General features: G+C 40.1%; 1 pseudogene; it reads left to right on the top strand.

Annotated features, from left to right (window-relative positions):
* The first annotated feature begins 826 nt into the window (after window positions 1-826).
* The window catches only part of LOC122300244, a 40033-nt pseudogene continuing 18751 nt past the window's right edge, over window positions 827-22108 (top strand).

The following is a 22108-nucleotide window of genomic DNA, read 5'->3' as shown; positions in this document are numbered from 1 at the left end:
GGTCATAGCTTTAAATATATATTTATAGGCCCTAATTTAACATCACTCAATTCCCCTTTCAGCCAAGATTATGAGTATGTCTTGTTTGTTTTTTAAGATGAGATAAAATGAGATAAAAAAAATTAAAAATTAAAAAAAATATTTTTAAAATATTTTTTTAATATTATTATTATTTTGAGATTTGAAAAGGTGAAATTGTTTATTTTATTTTGTATGAGAATTTAAAAAAGTTGTAATGATGAGATGAGATAAGATGAAACATTTTCATTATCCAAACGAAGCTTTAGTCAAACGTGAGACTATCAAGTGAGAGCAAAAGTTTAAAGATCAATAAAATTGATTATATAATATTTTTTTTTATGAAAAATTGACTTTGTGATTCATACATTAGAGAAAAGTTACATTTATAACCGGATACCTATAGAGAAATTATCAAATCATAAGTTAACTACTACATTTGGAGCTCTACTAATACATAAATTCTTTTAAGACTGATATAGTTTTAACTACTGTTGTAGTTTTCTACTGGTAAACTGTCTCTTAATTCTTTAAGAGACAACACTCTAACTAAAACAGAAACAAATTGATCATATAATATGTATTGTGTTTTTGATATTATCTAAAATATTTGTACGGACAAAAAGTCAAAAACATAGGACTCACTTCAAAAGGATATTTTTTCCATTTTTTATTTGGTTGCACAACGGATATTATCTATATAAACCTTCGTTTGCTTCCCAAATTCCAACCCATACCAGTGATATCACTTTCATTTACCGAGAGCTGAAAAAAAAGAAAAAGTAGCTAGACATCTTGGAGGGCTGGCATGGCTGCTGCACATAGTTTGGCCGGTGAAAGTGGTGCTCTGCCAAGCAACCCAAAACGCATGGTGCCTTCTCTGATAGAAGCTGTGGCGCGCCTCTTTGTTACGAGGTTCCTTCAAACATACATCTCCTGCGGATGTTTACTGTGAGTCTACTGATCTTAATTTCCTCCCTGCTATAAAGACATCCACCTTTCTCCTATGATTCCGCGCGCAGATTGTTGCTTCCTTCTTTATTAGTTAATGCAGTGCGACATATATCCTCTTCTCCAACGTACGTCTGATACTCATGAGACAAGACCGGGACCATCTCACCTCCATGCTGTATATAGGTGAACGTAGGCCATGTGTCAAAAAGTTATACACACACGCTCGATCGACATCTTCGTAGGAGGAAATAGAGATAAAGTTCTGGAGCATTAGTAATGGGTTAGTCATTGTTAAGTTTAAAATAGAATTTTAATATTGTCTTTTAGCTATAAGATAGACTTTTAAATAGATTAGTTTACGTTAGACTAACTATCTTAAATTTTAAATAATAATATAATATTATTTATTTTAATAATATTTGATAATTATTTTCATATTTTATAAATACATTTCATATATTAATCATTAAAAAATAAAATTATTATTTTTCAATTATTTTTTCCCTTAACTTAATTATTCAATAAAAAATAACTAAACAGTGATGAGAAAGGAAAAGAACCTGGAAGTGACAGAAGCAGGTGGGACAAAACATCACGATGAAGAACTAGAAAAGAGAAAAAAAAAAGTGTGTTCCAGTAGGGACAAACCAAGGGAAAGAGCTAGTGTGAGATAGATAAATGATAAAATATTCTTTTGGCCCGTCTACATGAGCTCACCAAACATAAAGAGGAGCTAACATTTACTTTTTTTTTTTGAAAAGAGCTAACATTTACTTTAACATAAATATCAATGTAGATATTTTTTGAAGTATTTCTCTTTAATTTAGACTTGCATTGAGCAACGGCGAGTTTGCCAATGCTCGGTCAAACATCATTTACACTTGACAGAACAAAGTCTCTCTTCTCCATTCTCCCTCTTCTCTCTTATTCTGACGTGAAGATTTTTGTTAATATTTATTTTCATATTTTTGTCTACGTAATTCTGTCGACAAGGATCACGATAATTCCCTTGAGAGGGAATAAGCCAAGAATCCGTTGAAACATGTGGAGGAATTTACACGAACAAGCTTCTTCAAAAAAAAAAAAAAAAGAAATAAAAAGAAGCATTTCTCCGAATTCCGTAGCTGGCTCCTACCTTTTTCTTAGGGATTGTTTAGATATTGAGAATACATGATATGATATAATTTTAGATGAAAATTAAAAATTAAATAAAATATCATTTGAATATTATTTTTTAATATTATTATTATTTTGAAATTGAGAAAAATTAAACTGAATTTTTAAAAAGTTAAATTGTTTATTATATTTTGTGTGAGAATTTGAAAAAATTATAATGATGAAATAAAATAATTTCTCAATCCAAACTACCCTTAATTGTTTGCCTTAAAGGCATGAATTCTGGGTTTTGGTTAATTTGTGCAAAATATAAAAGATAAGAAAATATTGTAAGTTGATTGATACCTAGAAAAATATTTGAAATTAATAAAGTATTTAAAAAATAATATTTAAATGATATTAATATAAAAATAAACAGATAAGCTAATGCATATATATTGTAAAAGTTATTAGTCAAAATAGAAAAAATAAAATTTGATGATATATCATAATAAAATATAATCAATGGTAGATACTTCGATCCGCGCTGTAACGATTAATGTATTGTTACTTGTGGTAATATTGCAGATTATTGGAGGAAGGGGGTACGAAATTCACCTTCAAAGGACACATGAGAATATGTCCTCTGAAAACTGTTCTTAGAGTTCATAGTCCCCAGTTTTACTGGAAGGTATGTACTCATAATAGGATGGGCCACAGAGTGAGGAAATTAATAGGATGGGCCACGCGGGTTCTTGGCATTCAAAAGTTCATATCATTTTTTAATCTTAATGCAATTTTTCTCACCAGTAGTACTGGTGTAGTGATGAGTAGCAGTTGGTTGTTATGAGCAGGTCATGACAAGAGCTGATTTAGGCCTAGTAGATGCATATATTACTGGTGATTTTTCTTTCACAGATAAGAAAGATGGCCTTCTAAATCTTTTTATGGTAAGATAATTGATCTGAGTCTTGATTCCAAGTTATCTTTTCTGGTATTTTTACATCCTCAGCATCTGCCTTTCTGATTTTGTTTTGCAGATTCTTATTGCCAGCAGCAATTAATGTAAATTCTCACGCAACAAAAATGAAGAAGACAAGGTACATATATATATATATATATATAGCAACTGGCAGAACTTTGTCGATGATATTGCAATTAGTCAGGCACGATCTCCTCAATTGTAGTACTAGTTAATTTGAGCATTCATCTTTTGTTGGTTTTAGGGGATGGTGGATGCCATTGCTATTCACAGCCAGCATAGCATCTGCAATCAACTTTTTCAATCATTTTTCACGGCAAAACACTCTTACAAACGCTTGCAGGAACATCTCTTGTCATTACGACTTGGTATAAAATTATTACATCTAAAACACTCCATCTTAATTTGTTATTTGATGTCTTTGGGTAAATTTTAAAAGGACGACCAACGTGACAAGCTAATTTATTCATGGTTAGTAAAAATATGGTTTCAACATGTATTTTAGTAAACATGTTTGTGTGCACATAAATTGAATTGTGAGAAGTATGAAATTAACATGTGTGCGTGTTTACTATCATGCACGCATATATAGCGCAAAACTTAATTTTAGATCTGGGTTCAATCGATATTAGAATTCAAGAGCTGAAACTATAAATGTATGCATGTATCGACGTATCTATGCATGTAGAAATTGTATATATAAAAAGTGTTTAGAGTGATATTACTGAAATTACACCTGATTACTGGTTTTGTATACAACAAACAAAAGGTAATAATTTGTATTTGGGTATGTTTCCAGAGTAATGAACTATTTGCTCTGTTCTTGGATGAAACAACGACATACTTGTGTGCTGTATTTAAGGTCAGGTTCTTAACCTTCTAATGATTAATTTCCTGCTAAAAATGCATCAAGTTCTTGTCATCTTTCATCTAAGCTTTAAATTTAACTTATTCATATGTATTACAATATTGCTTAGAATGAAGATGAAGACTTGAAAGTTGCACAACTGAGAAAAATCTCCATTTTGATTGAAAAGGTGTCTCTTTATATCTGTTGGATCATCTCAAATTCTTACGGGTTTTTCTTGCACTCCGCAATTCTAATTTGTGTTTACTTTCAAATAACAAGGCAAGAATTGGTAGGAAGCATGAAATTCTTGAAATTGGGTGTGGTTGGGGAAGCTTTGCTATTGAAGTTGTCAAAAGAACATGATACAAATACACTGGCATCACTCTCTCTGAAGCGTAGTTGGAATTTGCAGTAAAGAAAGTGAAAGATGTTGGCCTCTAGGTAATATATATGATGAACTTTTCCATGAAAGCATTTAGATTATCAATATTGAATGAGAAATGTTTTAACTACAAAGAGATTTTATAAAAATAAATTTATAAATTGACATGGTTAGATATAAAACATTAGATTATAAAGTAATTTTTATTTTAAAGTAGATCTTACAGTAGTCATAGGCATGTTCTAGCTATGCGTGATGTAGTTTAAGCTTTTTAATTAAAAAATATGCATGTTTTATAGGATGATGCTTCTCAGCATGTGAACATCTAGTGAATTTGTTGGGCTTTTTCTATGTGTGAAGCACGGTTGTGTTTTTGGCAGTCTGATTTAATGATCCAATTCAAAAAAGATCCATTTTGGATTTTCAATGAGACTTGCCGGATGAAGTCGTGGCTTGGGCCTATTTATCGGTCCAAGCTGAAGCGATCATGGACAAGCCTCGTGGGGGTCCAAACTTATTACTTGTTTTGGCTCTTAATCTAACTAGACCCGCTAATTAAGATTTACTATATATTGTATTAAACATTTGTAGGCTATTACTGTATTTTTTTATAATAAACTGACTAAATAATTTGCGTGGACGTTCGTTGCCGAATGACGTAAATCTCGTGTCGTGTGGATTGATTCCACTTTTTATTTTACTTCGTTTTTCCTCTTATCGTTACTAATTAACAGAATCCCACATTAGAGTTCTTTACCAAGTTTAAGTTACTTTTCTTTCAGGATCACATTAGACTTCTTCTTTGCGACTACTGCCAAGTGCCTGATACCCAAAAATATAACAGGATCATATCATGGTCAGTTATTTTTTCCAAATTAAAACTGATCTCCAATCTGACTGATAATTCCAATAAAACCATGATATTAATTTGATCCATTTAATTGTCAGCGGGATGATAGAACATGTTGGCCATGAATTTATAGAAGACTTATTTGGTTGCTGCGAATAATTATTGGCCGAAGACGGTATTCGTGTTCTGCAGGTAATGACTGGGTAAAAAGCCCAAGGTGGTCATGGTCTCTCTCTTACTTTCGGTTTGATATTAATATCATGGTTGCAAAATGCTATGGCATTTATAGCTCTTTTAAATACCACAGGTTGATCTGCCAGTTAATCAAATATACATATCATAAAAATTTTGTGAAATTTGGCTAAATTAAACATTTCTTTATTTTTTAATATAATGCTAACCATTAAAACTATTTATCTGTTCTTAGTTCATATTCTTACCAGATCAATATTATGACGAGAACAAGCTAAATTCAAGTTTTATGAAGGAATATATATATCCCGGCGGATGCCGGCCTGCCCTCATTACATAGGATAACATCAACCATGACTTCTGCATCCGAACTCTGGTATATAATTTTATTGCCTCTTATTTTAATATTTTTTTCTCTCTCTCTAAAAAGTAAAAACCAATAAAAATTAATTCTGAAATTGAAGTGTGGAGCACCTGGAGAACATGGGGAATCATTACTACAAAACACTAGGATGTTGGAGAAAAAACTTTATGGAGAACCAAAGGTACGTACGTTAGAAAATAATCATGTAATATTGTTATTGTCATACTTCAAATAAAAGAAATTACGACTTGATATTGTTATTCTGACTGAAAATATTATGGGGAAAATAATGTTTCTTTACGTTGGTTGTAAAACTGAACATGATTATAAGAATTAAGCTAATTAACAAGACGTTGTTGTATTTTGATGTTGAGGAGCTAATGCTATTTCCTTTAATTTGCAGCAAAATCGTAGGTCTTGGCTTTGATGAAAAATTTATAAGGACATGGGAATATTACTTTGAATATTGTGCAGCGGGTTTTAAGTGGCGTACACTCGGAGACTATCAGGTAATTAATGTTTCATGTAAAATAAATGTGTCGGGGCGGAATGAGGGTATACTGATTCTATAAATATCCATGCATCTTATTTTAATACTTCCTTTGTTTTTACAAATGAAATAAGATAAAATAAAATAAAAATTAAAAATTTTATAATAATTAAACGAGATAAAATGAAATAAAATAAAAAATTTTGTAAAATAAACAAGGCTTAAATCTCGCAATTTCTAATTAATCATATATGTTAATACAGTATATTTAAGTAACTTTATGTATGAATTATACCTATGAGGTTTTTGCTTAGGAATTTCTTTTTAGTGTTTTGATTTGTTGGTTAAAGTTTTATAATTGGCATGGGAAGAATGTCCCTAGTCCCTTGATTATTTTCACGGTATTCATTTGCTATAAGCGAGAATTCTTAATAAATGTGGAGGGTGATCACTCTAAGACATATGACCCCATCTCTTCTTTGAAAAAAAAAAAAACTTTATGTATCAATTACTAGAATTTGAAATACTTAACCTGGGCCCTGGGGTCACATAAATGTATATGATTCAAAATAATAAAATTTAACATGAAAAATATTATTTAACTAAAATTATATATATACTCTTTATAATTTTTTTGTGTTTTCGATGTGCTCAATAAAATTGAAGTAGATAAAAATGACGGAAATGAAACACATGCATAAGCAATTTTAACTGTACAACTTATTATATATATTATTGCAAAAGCAGAACCAAAACAGCAAAAGGATCAAGAACTAAGCAAACTGGTCAGGAATTACTGGTGGGGGCAACAAAATCAGGAATCCAAGATAAACTGGGTGAGCTGGAAACAGATGAAGAAGGGTAAGAGCAGTGGGGGGCTCGGCTTCAGAGACTTCTCAAATTTCAACTTGGCACTATTAGCCAAGCAAGGCTGGAAGATTGTCTCCAATCCATGTTCATTAGCAGCACAAGTACTAAAAGAAAAGTATTTTCCAGGTGGCTCGTTCCTCACGGCAAAAAAAGGTCACAACTCTTCTTTCACATGGCAAAGTTTCTTGGCTGCTAGACCATTGTTAAGGGAAGGGATGGTAAGCCGAATTGGGAATGGAAAATCAACTGAGATATGGAAGGACAGATGGCTTCCCATTCCTTCAACATTCAAGCCTCAAGATTCAGTAAGGTTCATGCATGAGAGTACCAAAGTATCTATCCTGATAAATGAGCATACTGCTCAGTGGAAGAGGGACCTAGTAACCACCATGTTTTCCAAAAGGGAGGCAGAGGCTATTCTGAAAATCCCCATCAGCCCACTGCTAAAGCCAGACAGCTTTTTTTGGAGATGCTCATCTACAGGCACCTTTTCAGTAAAGTCAGCTTACCACCTGAAGAATGATATGGAAGACAGAGAAAGGGGACAGACATCAAGAGCCACCATTCAACAGGGCCTGTGGTCTGGTATTTGGCGTTTAAACATCCCAAATGCCACAAAAGTTTTCCTGTGGAGGGCATGTCTTAATGCACTCCCCACCCGAGCAAATTTAAAGGCAAGGAAGGTAGTGGCAGATTCAGCTTGTCCCATTTGCTTCCAAACATCTGAAACCACTGAGCATGTGCTGTGGGAATGCCCCTCAGCAAGGGATGTGTGGTCCATGAGCAGTAGGAAGCTTCAAAAAACCAGCATGGACTCCCCTTCCTTTGCAGAGAAATTAGAGGGCTTAATAGAAGCTAAGGAGCCAGAAGAGCTTCAAGTGTTTGCAGTAACAGCCTGGAACATATGGAAGAGGAGGAATAAAGTGATCTTCCAGGGTCACCTCACTAATCCATCTGTAGTAGCAAGCCAATCAAAGCTAATGGTAGACGACTTACACAAGCTGTCAGTGAGCAAGAAGGCAGGGGTGCTGAAACAACAAACCAACCAAGCGTGGGAGGCTCCCCCTCAAGGCAAAATTAAAGCGAATTGGGATGCATCAGTAGATAAAGCATCGGGCAAAGTTGGAGTGGGGGTCATTCTTCGTGACTGGAATGGCAAAGTGGTAGCTTCTTTGCGTATGGTGCAGGAGTTGTTCCCTGACCCTCACATGGCAGAAGCATACGCAGCTTTACAGGCAGTTATGTTGTGTAGTTCTCTTGGTCACCGGGATGTGGTTCTGGAAGGCGACTCTTTGCTGGTGGTAGAAGGCCTAAAATCTCAGTCAGTTGCTCTCAATTACGTGGGCCAGATTGTGGCAGATGCCAGGGAGATTCTCAGCACGTTTAGTTCGTGGTCAGTGAGGCATGTTGTAAGAGCAACCAATGAAGTTGCTCATGCCTTGAGTAGGGATGCTTTTAATTTCAGTGGTAGTACCACAACTTTTGTACACATCCCTCCTTGTATTCAAGCTATGATTTCATAGATATTAATGCAAGCTTCGTTTAAAAAAAAAAACAGCAAAAGGATGCATTACAAAAACTGTACGTTCAGGTAATGATCATACATATATACAAACTAGGCCTAGCTATATGTTAGGGAAATTCTTGATTAGACACAGGTTTGTCCTGATCAAACGTTAATAATTGGTGAGAATATTCAATGCGATCATTTATTTTACACTCAATGTTAATTTGTATTAATATTATTATTAATTATTATTTGGCTTATGTTTACAAATATTAATGTAGATTGTATTCACACGTCCTGGCAATGTTGCTGCATTCGGCAATCCATATCAAAGGGTGCCTTCGGAAGTTGATCATGATCCTCATGTTCCCGATGGAGAAAGTACCGAACCTTCGTATTAATGCGAGTTGAACCCTTTCCCCAACTAGATCATGAAATTAAGATGGCAATGCATCTTTGCCTGTTTTGGAGGTTGGAGCTCGGAGTTAGTACTGGTGCTTGGCATTTGTAACACAACTATTATTATTAACGGTGGCCATGAACAATCCATCTTTTCTTCTAGCGTGAAAGCGTCTGTTTTCCTCTTTCTTCTACTTTTAATATATATATATATATATATATATATATATTCTCTATGAAGGGTTGTCTATGTTGAAAACCCCCCAAGTGTGAAAAATCACTTGAGTATGCAGCCAGCCAAGCCACCCACCGTAAGTTTCTAACAGCAAATATTGACCAATATTTGTGCACCAAAAGAAGCCTCCCTCTTGGTCAATAAGTGTGCGAGTTTGTCCCCCATGGCTCCTCTTATAAAAGGAGGTTATTTGTTGAACATTAAAATCATCCTCACTACGGTGAGAGGTCAAGGCAGAGGGCTGGGCGAAAATAGGTTCTGGGAAAACCCAGAACAGAGGCCATTTGAGAGAGATAGAGAGTTATTTATGAGTGTTTGTAAAATTGTACAAACATATTGGAAATATTGATTTTCCACTTCAGTGGACGTAGGCAAGTTGCCGAACCACTTAAATATTGTCTCTCTATCATCTTGTGTGATTTTTGAACAGGCCGGAGTGCGCAACAATTGGTATCAGAGCTTTGGTTTCGTACTGTCCAAAAATTCAAGTTGGTCGAAATCAATTTTTGACAACTCCAGGATGTTCTTCACGTCGAGACGAATCCGTTGCCGCAAACGGAATCGAAAACGGAGGTTGGAGGAGTCTAAAGGCGCACCTAGAAGAAAGGCGCGTGCATCTGGAGGTTGAAGACGAGTGCCTCCCATGCTCCACACGCCCCCACTCTCAGCTACGTGCCTCCACGTGCTCGGAGGTTGAAGGAGAGTGCATATCACGTACCCCACACGCCCCCACGCGCCATTGAGTGTTTCGCTTGTGTTATTCACGTGCCAGACGCGTACCCACGTGCCCAACTGCAACAGCGCATGTACCACACGTGCCATAGACCCCACTGCCGCGCGTGCATCTCATGTGCTAGATGATCTGGACCGTCCGTTTTTTTAGATCTTTGTTGTTCTAGATCTAAGCAATCCGGAGTCCGATTTCAACGATCAAATAGTGCTTTCCAACTATTTAGATCATTTCAGACTCATCCGTACGGTGGGAATATTGAGATTCGTCACTGGTACTTTCGATCTGAACCGTCCATGAGTTGCAGATCATGTTGGGCTAGATCTAAGCCATTCAGAGTCCGATTTCAATGATCAAATAGTGATGACAAAATATTTGGATCATTTCAGACTCATCCGTATGGTGGAAATGTTGAGATTCACCATTGGTACATTCGATCTGAACCGTCCACGTGTTGCAGATCATTTTGGGCTAGATCTACGCCAGTTGGAGTTCCATTGTGATGATCAAATAGTGTTGACAAACTATTTGGATCATTCTGGACTCATACATATAGTGGGAATGTTGAGATTCGCCGTCGATACATTCAATCTGAACCGTCCACAAGTTGCAGATCATTTTGGGCTAGATCTACGCCAATTGGAGTTCAATTACGATGATCAAATAGTGGTGACAAACTATTTGGATCATTCCAGACTCATCCGTATGGTGGGAATGTTGAGATTCGCCATCGATACATTCGATTTGAACCGTCCACGTGTTGCAGATCATTTTGGCCTAGATCTACGCCAGTTGGAGTTCCATCGCGATGATCAAATAGTGCTGACAAACTATTTGGATCATTCTGGACTCATCAGTACGGTGCGAATGTTGAGATTCACCATCGGTACTTTCGATCTGAACCGTTCATAGTTGCAGATCAGTTGTGGGCTTGATCGTAGCCAGTCAGAGTCGTGACGGACTCATTTGTTTTGGACTTGATCGCAGCCAGTTGGAGTCGTGACAGACTCATTTGTTTTGGGATTGATCGTAGCCAGTTAGAGTAGTGCCAGACTCTTTAGTTTTGGGACTTGATGTCAGCCAGTTGGAGTCCAATGTTGCCGGACTCAATTCGTTTGGGCTTGATTTAAGCCAGTTGGGATCATGAAGTTTGAGGAGCAAACTTCAGATCATTAGACGATGCTGATTAATTTGTTATATCAGTAAGTTTTTTGCAGTCATACAACTCATGGAGCATAATGTTATTAAGAGGAGAACCGCAGCGGATCTCATTGTGGCTTTCTTTGAAAAGTCAATTGCAAATAACAAAGTACAGATGAAGAAACAGTTCATCTTCAAAAAAGGCAGAAGGTACTATTGTTGCCTAATAGTATTTGACGTTGTGGTCAAAAAGTTGGGAGGTCATGAGAATGGCTATGAGTAATTCTGTAAAGAAGACGAAGTTGAAGAGATCTTATCCTAGATGAAGAGGTGCGCAGAAGAGATTCTGGCAAAATCTCGAGTTGTTAGTCCTGAATGTTGATAGTAAGGATAGAGGCAAGTCAAGATTTGGACAACAGATGACTCGCTAGAAATTGTGGCAAGACAGACCACAAGAGACTGCTAAAATCAGGAGAAAATTGAGAATGATGCTGTAACTATGGTGACTGAAGAAATACATGGCGTTGCATTTCTTGCAGTGCACAATGCTGTTAAAGACAACTTGAAGACAGCAGTCATTTAGTAGAGTTTTCTCAAAAAGACGTGGAAGGTCATGAATGATTCATTGGTCTTGGCTCGTGGTAATGGTCGTGTGAATTAGATGAGGAAGTAAAAGGAATTCAGTTTTACTTTTCCTCATCTAAACCTGAAGAAATCTCCTAGAACACGACATAAAGCAAAGGTGTGAGAGATGGGAACAAAACGTCAGATGTTCTAGGGATATCTACACCTAAAGTTGATGATCGCATAACTGCCAAGACGATCAAACCTCCATGGTGGTTACCACCTTAAACTATATCCTGCTGAATGAAGGTAGTGAACTACGGTATGAAGAAAAATCTTGCAAGAGTGGAGATTATGCAAGTCGAAGTTAGCAGAGATTGCACACAAGATGGGCACATCGACTGAAGATAGGATATGTTAGCAGCAGGATGTGGAGTCAGTCACCCAGATCAGAGATGGAGACCTCAGCAACAGGTTCTCTGATATGTGTCAAGGTCCGTGCGAGACCATTGATTCCCAGTGCAGTGGGAGATATGTTGCCCTATATAGATGTGTTGATTAAGGGCACTGTATGTGATGAACTAAAGTTATGCATCACTTTAGTTAGTCTTCTAATTTGAAGACATGAGTTGTAAAATTGCAAAGATGATAAGGGATCATGCTAGAGATAGTGGCTATCATGTTGAGAACCAGTCTCCAAGTTGGAGATTGGTGTGATTGTAGGATTATGGAGCCTGGTTTGAAAGCTGTAAAGGCACCAGGTAGATTGTTCACTCTGTTGTGGCTAGAGCGAAACTCAGTTTGCTCAAGGTGTACATGAGTGCGGACTCATGGATTCGAGTGAAAGAAGAATCCTAGAGAGTTGAGATTGTGCAGTAAAGCACTTGTAAATCTCATCTGAAGAAAATCCCGTGCAAGTTTTGTGGATGTAGATGATGCTGATGCATCTGAAAATGCATTTGGAGAGGCATTTGGACATCCATTTGAAGACGTACCTGCAGATGCATTTGATAGCAAAAATCTCTCATGGCTAACAAGCATTCCAATGAGGGAATGCAATCATTTGAAGGATGTAACCGTTTGTAGCATCCTAGTATGGCACACTTGGGTGGAGGGGGTGATTGTTGAAAACCCCCCAAGTGTGAAAAATCACTTGAATATGCAGCCAGCCAAGCCACCCACCGTAATTTTCTAGCAGTAAATATTGACCAATATTTGTGCACCGAAAGAAGCTTCCCTCTTGGTCAATAAGTGTGGGAGTTTGTCCCCCATGGCTCCTCCTATAAAAGGAGGTTATTTGTTGAACATTAAAATCATCCTCACTACGGTGAGAGATCAAGGCAGAGGGCTGGGCGAAAATAGGTTCTAGGGAAACCCAGAACAGAAGCCATTTGAGAGAGATAGAGAGTTGTTTATGAGTGTTTGTAAAATTGTACAAACATATTGAAAATATTTATTTTTCGCTTCAGTGGACGTACGCAAGTTGCCGAACCACTTAAATATTGTCTCTCTATCGTCTTGTGTGATTTTTGGACAGGCCGGAGTGCGCAACAGTCTATGCTTTAGATCTCTATTTAGCTACCTTGAGGCTTGTTATTTTGTGTGTCTATTGTTAGGGATGTGTCTCACTTCTAATCTTCTATTGTGCAACCGATCTTCGTTGATGAAATTTGAGGGGGACTCCTTCTGTAAACACTCTGATGCTTAAGTCAATTAAGAGATGATTGTATCCAAGAGAGCCTTAATTATCAATGATTACCTGTATATATAGGCTCGTTTGCTGTACGTATCTCATACAGGATTTATCGAAATGGATCACTGCTTAGGATTTTGAATAATCATATCATTTCTTACTGTTTTTATCCTTCCGTTAAGGGTGGTGCCATGCATATCTCTTTTTGAATTCTTATTGACTATCCCTCTATGACTTCTAGGCCCATACTCTGGACTTTGGTTTTTATTGTACTATGGGCCTTCTTATACGTTCCAGGGCCCTTCGGTTGGGATGATCCCTCTAGCTACCCCGCCAATTTCATTCGCTTTCTGGCGGATGGAATTTATTTTTGATCAATCTCGTTGCTACGAAAGTGCTGGGTGTGATCACAGGGGCTTGAGTGCTTGGAAAATAAGTTGGCACGGACGCGAGCCCAAATCACCCACAGGTTTTTGGTGTCTTTAGGCCTGCGGCTTTTCTTGCCACTTCATACTACTTCGTTTTCCCCCAGAAAGATTTTACTTCAAAGAATCGAAAATTTGATATCATTTCCCATTATTATGGCAAAGAAGAAGAAAGGCTTTCTTGCGTCAGTTAGTCTTCTTCTTTAGTGCAAAGTTACCTTTTCTGTCCGTTTGACACTTCATATTTCACTACCATTCAAAACTTCACTTTTTCCGTTGTCTTTCGTTCCTACCCCTGTTACTCTCTCTGCCCTTCCATTCCTATCTTTGTTCTTCGCTTATCTTGCTCTTTTTTGCTATTCTCTTACTACTGATTTCAATGGCTCCCTATAGTGAGGGCGAGGTTTCTGAAAACCCCTTTGAGGTCCCTGAGGGCACAGTCTTTGCTGGATACCGATGGCGTTCAGCCATTCGAGAGATACATTTCTCCAAGATTCGGGAAGACTTTCATATTCCTAAAACCATTATCTTAAGCGTTCCTGAATACGGTTGTGATGACGAGGGCTTTGCTACTAAAGTGGCTATTGTTGTTTCTCTTATACAGAACGGGTTGAGGCTCCCCTTCTGCCACCCTCTCCCCGACCTTTTGGATCTTCTCAACCTTGCTCCTGCTCAATTACATCCTTTCGCACTGAGGGCATACCTCTGCGCCTGCATTGTATTCCGTATGTTTTTGGAACCTCTTGGGCACCCTTATCCTGATCTGACTGCTCGAAAATTTTTGGCGTTCTATAACTTGAGGGAAGCTTCCAAAGGCAACATTCTTAGCTTCCGTAAGAAAGACGATGGGCAAACATTGGCCCGGTTTGAGACTCGCCACTCCAATGCTAAGGCATGGACCTCCAAGTTCTTTTATATCTCTGGTCAAGGTTGGGAATACCCTGGCATGGAAGATGTCTTCCATGAATTTCCCATCAAATCGATCTAGCGCCCTATTCTCGATGAAAAGAAATTGTGGCTTAAAATGGCACCTCTGTCGCGTTGTGAACTGGCTTGAATCGAGACAGTTCATTCTTGGGCCAAAGCTAATCCAGATGTGCTTTGGATTGACAACTTGATGACCTCCGCCCATATTGATCGGTTCTTGAAGTCTCCCAACCGGTCTTATGTTCAAGGGCGTGACTTCATGATTTCAGCCACCATTCCCCCTCTCCTGGAGAAGCCCACTGAGAAAACTACAAGGTCTGAATCCTCCAAGTGGAAGATACGTTCGGAAGAGGGGGAGAAGGAGGAGGCCGCTAAAAAAAGGGAGAAGAGGAGCAAAAAAAAAAAAAAAATTGAGGGAGAGAAGAAGGAAGAGGCCGTAGAGAAGAGGGAGAAGAGGAGCAAGAAAAAGAATGAGTCTGGCGGTCATCGAAAAAAGCTCACTCTAGAGATCCCTCTCCGCCTTCTTCTATTCAATAGGAGACCCTAGCGCCCTCAAGGGGCATCCAGGGCTTGGTGCCGCAGGAGGACACTCCTTCTCAAGAGTCTTAGCAGCTGGCTGCCACTGAGCCTCCATTGCCCCAACCTGAGGTCCTTGTCGTAACATCAGGGGAAAGCCACAGCCAGGATTTTACCCTGCCCAATACCACTAAGCCTTCCTCGCCTTTGTTCTCCCCGTCACTGCCACGTTCTCGTAGCCTGAGGGACATGGAGAGTCTAGCCGACCTGGCCCTTTTTGGCCTAGTTGTCTCCCTCCAGGTCATGCCTAGGACACAAGAGCCTGCCACGACTCTTGCCTTTGCGTTTGAGTTTCCTGTGCTGGAGGGGCAGGCGAGTTAGGTCGAGCTGGGCGCAAGAGTTGTTGTCGTCCTTAATCTTGACTCAGTCACTGTGGCGGGAGCTTGCTCGCCCCCTTCTTCCACCATTGCCAATATTGAGGCTGAAGGTGCAACAAGGAGTGTCCCTCCACGCCCGATTGAAACAGGCAACGAGGTTGGTTCACCCCAAACTTCTCCAGAGAGTTTATCGGACACCACCTCTTGGGGAAAAACCCATTCGGCAATTGGTAGCGGGCCTGGACTCTCTCTTCCTCCTACCCATGCCTCCTCTTTTGGTGGGGACACTGACTCCTTCCTTAAGGAAGAGTGGGCGAATTTCTTAAAGGAAGACGCTCGTCTTTGTGGGCTTGATTTGGCCTTCTTGCCACCTCCTCTGTCCCCCGTACGCTTGGGTGATTCATTGGGGAAGACGATGGCTTCGTCTGTGAGGCCTGTGGGAGAAACCCTTCCAGCCCCTGGCGAGATTGTGAGGGGGGAAGCCGGCGGGGGCGGTTCCTCCACGACTACCAATTCTTAGGTTGAGGCCATTGCCTAGATGGCTACCCGTTTGAGAAGTTGGCTCTCTAAGGTATTATGCTTTATGTCCTCTTTTGCATATGCTCCTTTTGTACCTTAGCCTTTCTTCATATTGGTTGCTTGTTTTTTCTTCTTGTAGGGCATCAATGATTTGGTTTCGTGGATAGTGGCTGACCGTTCCCGTCTTGAGGAGGAGGTTAAAGAGCGTTGCCAATTGTTCTATATAGCCAAACTTGCCTCCGAGAGATGGCAGGTTGATAGGGCTAAGTTGGCAGCCTTAGCTGAGGCTAGGGAGGAGCTGAAGATCCTACTAGAGCAATCTGAGGGTTATTCCCATTCTTTGTAAGGCGATGTTGAGATACGTGAGGTTGAACTCCTTGCACTGTGCGAAGTAGTCCGCCTAGCAAACGAGGCCAAGACTAATAACGACTTCGCCTCGTCAATTCTCCGTTCGGAGAGGGACTCAGCCAAGCAAAAACTTTCAGAGGCTCAGGAGAGCCTTAAGGCTGAGAGCTTTCATTTGAACTCCAAGCTTGCTGTCCATGATGAAGCACTGTCCTCTCTTCGTGGAGACTTGGCCCGTTCTCAAGACAGCTGCAGGTCCTCTGAGAAGTGTCTTCGGGAGGCAAACTTGACCCTTGGAGTCTGCCAATGGAGTCCATCTGAGAAGGTGGGGGAGCTAACTGCTACTCAGGAGGAGGTCGCACGGCTTCGCGCCTAGTTGGCCCACGTCCCTGCTACAAGAGACGATGCTTTTGCTTGTGGGCATGGCCGCGGCATTTTGACGCGTAGGAACCGTCTTCTGGTTGATCCTACCACCAACCTTAAGATTTTCGATCGGGAATTGTTCTATCCTGAGGAAATTTCCTACCACACGGTTGATGAGTTTGGGCGGAAAGAGATGCCTGATGCTTTTGCAAACATGCCCCGAGCCTTCCTGCCTAAGGATGCCCCTTGACTAATTTTGCCCTTTGTGTATTTGACTATGGATAATTTTTTTCTTTGGTATTTCTATGTTTTGTACATTTGTAACAATGGACTTTGATTTGTGCTGTTAAATGCTTTAGCTACTGTGTTCTTTTAATTCTTATATTTTTCATGGCACCACAAGCTGATAAGGCTTGCTTTTGGCGTTTTAGGGTTGGCGTGGTCTAAAGACTTACACGCCCTTTTTTTCATAGCACCACAAGCTGCTAAGGTTTGTCTTTGGTGTTTAGGGTTGGCGTGGTCTGAGGACCTACGCGCCCTTTTTTTCATGGCACCACAAGCTGCTAAGGCTTGTCTTTGGTGTTTAGGGTTAGCATGGTCTAAGGACCTACGCGCCCTTTTCTCAAGGCACTACAAGCTGCTAAGGCTTGTCTTTGGTGTTTAGGGTTAGCGTGGTTTGAGGATCTATGCACCTTTTTTTCACGGCACCACAAGCTGCTAAGACTTGTCTTTGGTGTTTAGGGTTGGCGTGGTTTGAGGCCCTACTCGCCTTTTTTTCATGGCACCACAAACTGTTAAGGCTTGTCTTTGGTGTTTAGGGTTGGTGTGGTCTGAGGACCTATGCGCCATTTTTTCATGGCACCACAAGCTGCTAAGGCTTGTCTTTAATGTTTAGGGTGAGTGTGGTCTCAGGACCTACACACCTTTTTTTTCATGGCACCACAAGCTGCTAAGGCTTGTCTTTAGTGTTTAAGGCCGGCGTGGTCTGGGTACCTACGCTCCCTTTTTTCATGGCACCACAAGCTGCTAAGGCTTGTCTTTGGTGTTTAGGGTGGAGGGGTCCTTGACCTTTCTCGCCATTTTTTCATGGCACCACAAGTTGCTAAGACTTGTCTTTGGTGTTTAGGGTCGGTGTGGTATGAGGACCTACGCGCCAATTTTTCATGGCACCACAAGCTGCTAAGGCTTGTCTTTGGTGTTTAATGTTGGCATGGTCTGAGGACCTACACGCCCTTCTTTTCATGGAACCACAAGCTGTTAAGGCTTGTCTTTGGTGTTTAGGGTCGGCATGGTCTGAGGACCTACGCACCCTTTTTTTAAGGCAATACAAGCTGCTAAGGCTTGTCTTTAGTGTTTAGGGTCGGTGTGGTCTAAGGACCTACGCGCCATTTTTTCATGGCACCACAAGCTGCTAAGGCTTGTCTTTGATGTTTAGGGTGGGCGTGGTCTAAGGACCTACACGCCCTTTTTTTCATGGCACTACAAGCTGCTAAGGCTTGTCTTTAGTGTTTAGGGCCGCGTTGTATGGGACCTACACTCCCTTTTTTCATGGCACCACAAGCTACTAAGGCTTGTCTTTAGTGTTTAGGGCTGGCATGGACTAGGGACCTACGCGCCCTTTTTCCATGGCACCACAAGCTGCTAAGGCTTGTCTTTGGTGTTTAGGGTTGGCATGGTCTGAGGACCTAAGCGCCCTTTTCTCAAGGCACTACAAGCTGCTAGGGCTTGTCTTTGGTGTTTAGGGTTAGCGTGGTTTGAGGACCTATACACCTTTTTTTCACGGCACCACAAGCTGTTAAGGCTTGTCTTGGGTGTTTAGGGTCGGCATGGTTTGAGGACCTAGGCGCCATTTTTTCAAGGCACTACAAGTTGCTAATGCTTGTCTTTGGTGTTTAGGGTTGGCGTGGTCTGAGGACCTACACACCTTTTTTTCATGGCACCACAAGCTGCTAAGGCTTGTCTTTGGTGTTTAGGGTCGGTGTGGTCTAGGGACCTACGCGCCATTTTTTCATGGCACCACAAGCTGCTAAGGCTTGTATTTGTTGTTTAGGGTGGGTGTGGTCTGAGGACTAACGCACCATTTTTTTCATGGTGCCACAAGTTGCTAAGGCATGTCTTTGGTGTTTAAGGTCGGCGTGGTCTGGGGACCTACGCGCCCTTTTTTCATGGTACCACAAGTTGCTAAGGCTTGTCTTTGGTGTTTAGGATCGAGCGGTTCCTGATCTTTCTTGCCCTTTTTTCATGGCACCACAAGCTGCTAAGACTTGTCTTTGGTATTTAGGGTCGGCGTGGTCTGAGGACCTACGCCCCAGTTTTTCATGGTACCACAAGCAGCTAAGGCTTGTCTTTGGTATTTAATGTTGGCGTGGTCTGAGGACCTATGCGCCATTTTTTCACGGCACCACAAGCTGCTAAGGCTTATCTTTGGTGTTTAGGATCTAGCGGTCCTTAACGTTTCTCACCCTTTTTTCATGGCACCACAAGCTGCTAAGGCTTGTCTTTGGTGTTTAGGGTCGGCGTGGTTTGAGGACCTATGTGTGCTTTTTTCATGGTACCACAAGCTGTTAAGGCTTGTTTTTTGTGTTTAGGGTCGAGCAGTCTCTGACCTTTCTTGCTCTTTTTTCACAACACCACAAGCTGCTAAGACTTGTCTTTGGTTTTTAGAGTAGGCGTGGTCTGAGAATCTACGCGCCTTTTTTTCATGGCACCACAAGCTACTAAGGCTTGTCTTTGGTGTTTAGGGTCGAGCAGTCCCTGATCTTTCTTGCCCTTTTTTCATGAAATCTATATATACCCCTGAGAGTTTTTTCCTTTGTACAGAATTCTCAATGAATCAAAACGAAGTTTATTCATAAATAGTGATAACGCCAACATCGAATAAAAATAAAGAAAGGAAATGCTTAAACCAACAAATACTACGAAAGTTATTGATAAAATTTCTTTAAGTGCTCTACGTTCCATGGGTGCAGTAGTTCTTTGCCCTCGCTGTCTTTCAAAGGGTACGATCTAGGCTCGTTGTTGACTACTACTAGATAAGGACCTTCCCATCAAGGTCCCATTTTTCCCCCGCCTTGGGTAGTCACCCCGCTTTCTTCAAAACTAGGTCGCCCACTTTAAAGGTTTTGGGCCTTACTCTTTTATTGAAGTACCTCGTGGCTTTCCTTTTTTTCTTGCAGCATCCGAGCCTCGGCTATCTCTCTTTCTTCTTCAAGTAAGTTGAGGTATTCTTATATCTTTTTGTCATTCTGGGCACCCGAGAAATGGCTCGTTCTGTAGGTTGGCAGTCCTATTTCCACTGGTGTAACCGCCTCGCATCCGTATGCCAACGTAAAGAAGGATTCCCTTGTCGGAGTTTTTGCTATAGTTTTGTACGCCTAGAGCACCCTTGGCAGCTCGTTCGCCCAATCTCCTTTCTTCTCCATGACCTTTTTCTTGAGGATTGAGAGTAACGCTTGTTTGTCGCCTCAGCTTGACCATTTGCTTAGGGGTGGCCTGGGGATCTGAGTTAGCACATCATTCTCTGTAGTGATCTGAGTCTAACTGGCGCCCATTGTCAGTTATAATACTCTAGGGAATTATGAACCTGCAAATGACATTTTTTCACAAGAATTTTGTGATTGTTCCTAGGGCTGAGCACTGATAGATCAGAGTCGGTATCTAGGTCCTCCAACTCCAACTCCGACTTTGTCGGAGGCCGAGTCCGACCTCCGACTCCGGCTCCGAAGGCTATATGCTCCGCTCCTGCTCCGAATCTGACTTGTCGAAGCGGAGTCGGGACGGAGTCGGTGAGACCGTGGGAGGGCAGTGGGCACCGTGCAATGACCCAAATCTGCGACGGCGTAGGGACTCGGCCAAGTTGGAACTCGGGGCGACAGTCGACGAGGACTGCCGAGTGCCGACTGGGGCACCTGAAAACAGAGCTTCAAAAACCCAACAAACAAATCAACAACCAAACCCATAATAGATAAAAGAGAAATCAAAACAACTAAGACAGATAATATGATCAAAAATAATACCGTGGCGCCGGAGAACGAAGAGAATAAGTGGGGCACCGATTACGATTTCAAACCCATATCCATGAATCAAACACTAGAGAGAGAGAGAGAGAGAGAGAGAGAGAGAGAGAGAGAGAGAGAGAGAGAGAGAGAGAGAGAGAGAGGAGATACCGGAGAAGCCGTCGGAGGCTGGGGCTGCGCCGTTTCGTGGGGGCAGAGGGAGTCGAAGGCTGGGGCTGCACCATTTCGTGGGGGCTGAGTGACTGAACTTTTGAAGTAAACCCTAATCAAACACTATCAGACTTTAGTGTCGTGTGGGGGGGGGGGGGGGGGGAATAATTAAACTGGTCTTGAGTCGGGAGTTCTGACTGAAGTAAACGACTCCGTTTACCTCCAAAACGGCGTCATTTTACTACAATTAACTCTGTTTTAGCAACCAAAACAGAGTCCAACGACGTCGTTTGGGCTCTGTTTTGGTATTTTCAACCCCCCCTTTTTTTTAAACTCTAAATCAAATATTAATTTTGTTTTAATACTATATATATTAACTATACTATTACATATAATATAACTATATATTATATAACTATATATATTATATAAGTATAAATATATATAGTCTAATGACTCTAATACTATACAGTATATATATATAGTAACTTATAGTAAATTAGTAATGTAAATTAACTATATAAGGTATAGTTATATAAAACATATAAATATATATGATTAATGCATAAAAAATACATAGTATAGTAACTATATACTATATAAGCCCTTAATATATATAGTATATATATAATCTATAATTATATATAATATAACTATATATTATATATTGACTTATAGTAAACTAGTAATGTAAAATATAAAATAAGGTATAGTAACTTATATAGTAACTTATAGTAAATTAGTAATGTAAATTAACTATATAAGGTATAGTAATTAGTAACTTATAGTGTAACTATATTAACTTGTAGTAACTTATAGTAAATTAGTAATGTAAATTAACTTATAGTAACTATATTAACTTATATTATTCATTATAATGTTTATATATTATTATTTATTAGATGTTAATATATTGATAACACATATTTTTATAAAATATGCACAATATCGGAGTCGGAGGATTAATCGGAGTCGAAGTCGGTGTGTCGGAGTCGGATCGGAGCGGATTCGGAGTCGAGACACCTCCACCTCCGACTCCGACTCTGACTTTTAGTGGGAAAAGAACTCCGACTCCGACTCGTCCGAGTCAGAGCTGGAGTCGGATTTTCAGATTTCTGCTCAACCCTAATTGTTGCTAATGGCTCTGCTTCTGCC

The sequence above is a fragment of the Carya illinoinensis genome, chromosome 1 (genome assembly GCF_018687715.1).
Source record: "Carya illinoinensis cultivar Pawnee chromosome 1, C.illinoinensisPawnee_v1, whole genome shotgun sequence".
Taxonomy (NCBI): Eukaryota; Viridiplantae; Streptophyta; class Magnoliopsida; order Fagales; family Juglandaceae; genus Carya; species Carya illinoinensis.
Note: the sequence above shows the minus strand (reverse complement) of the source record. Positions and strands in the feature narration are given on the sequence as shown.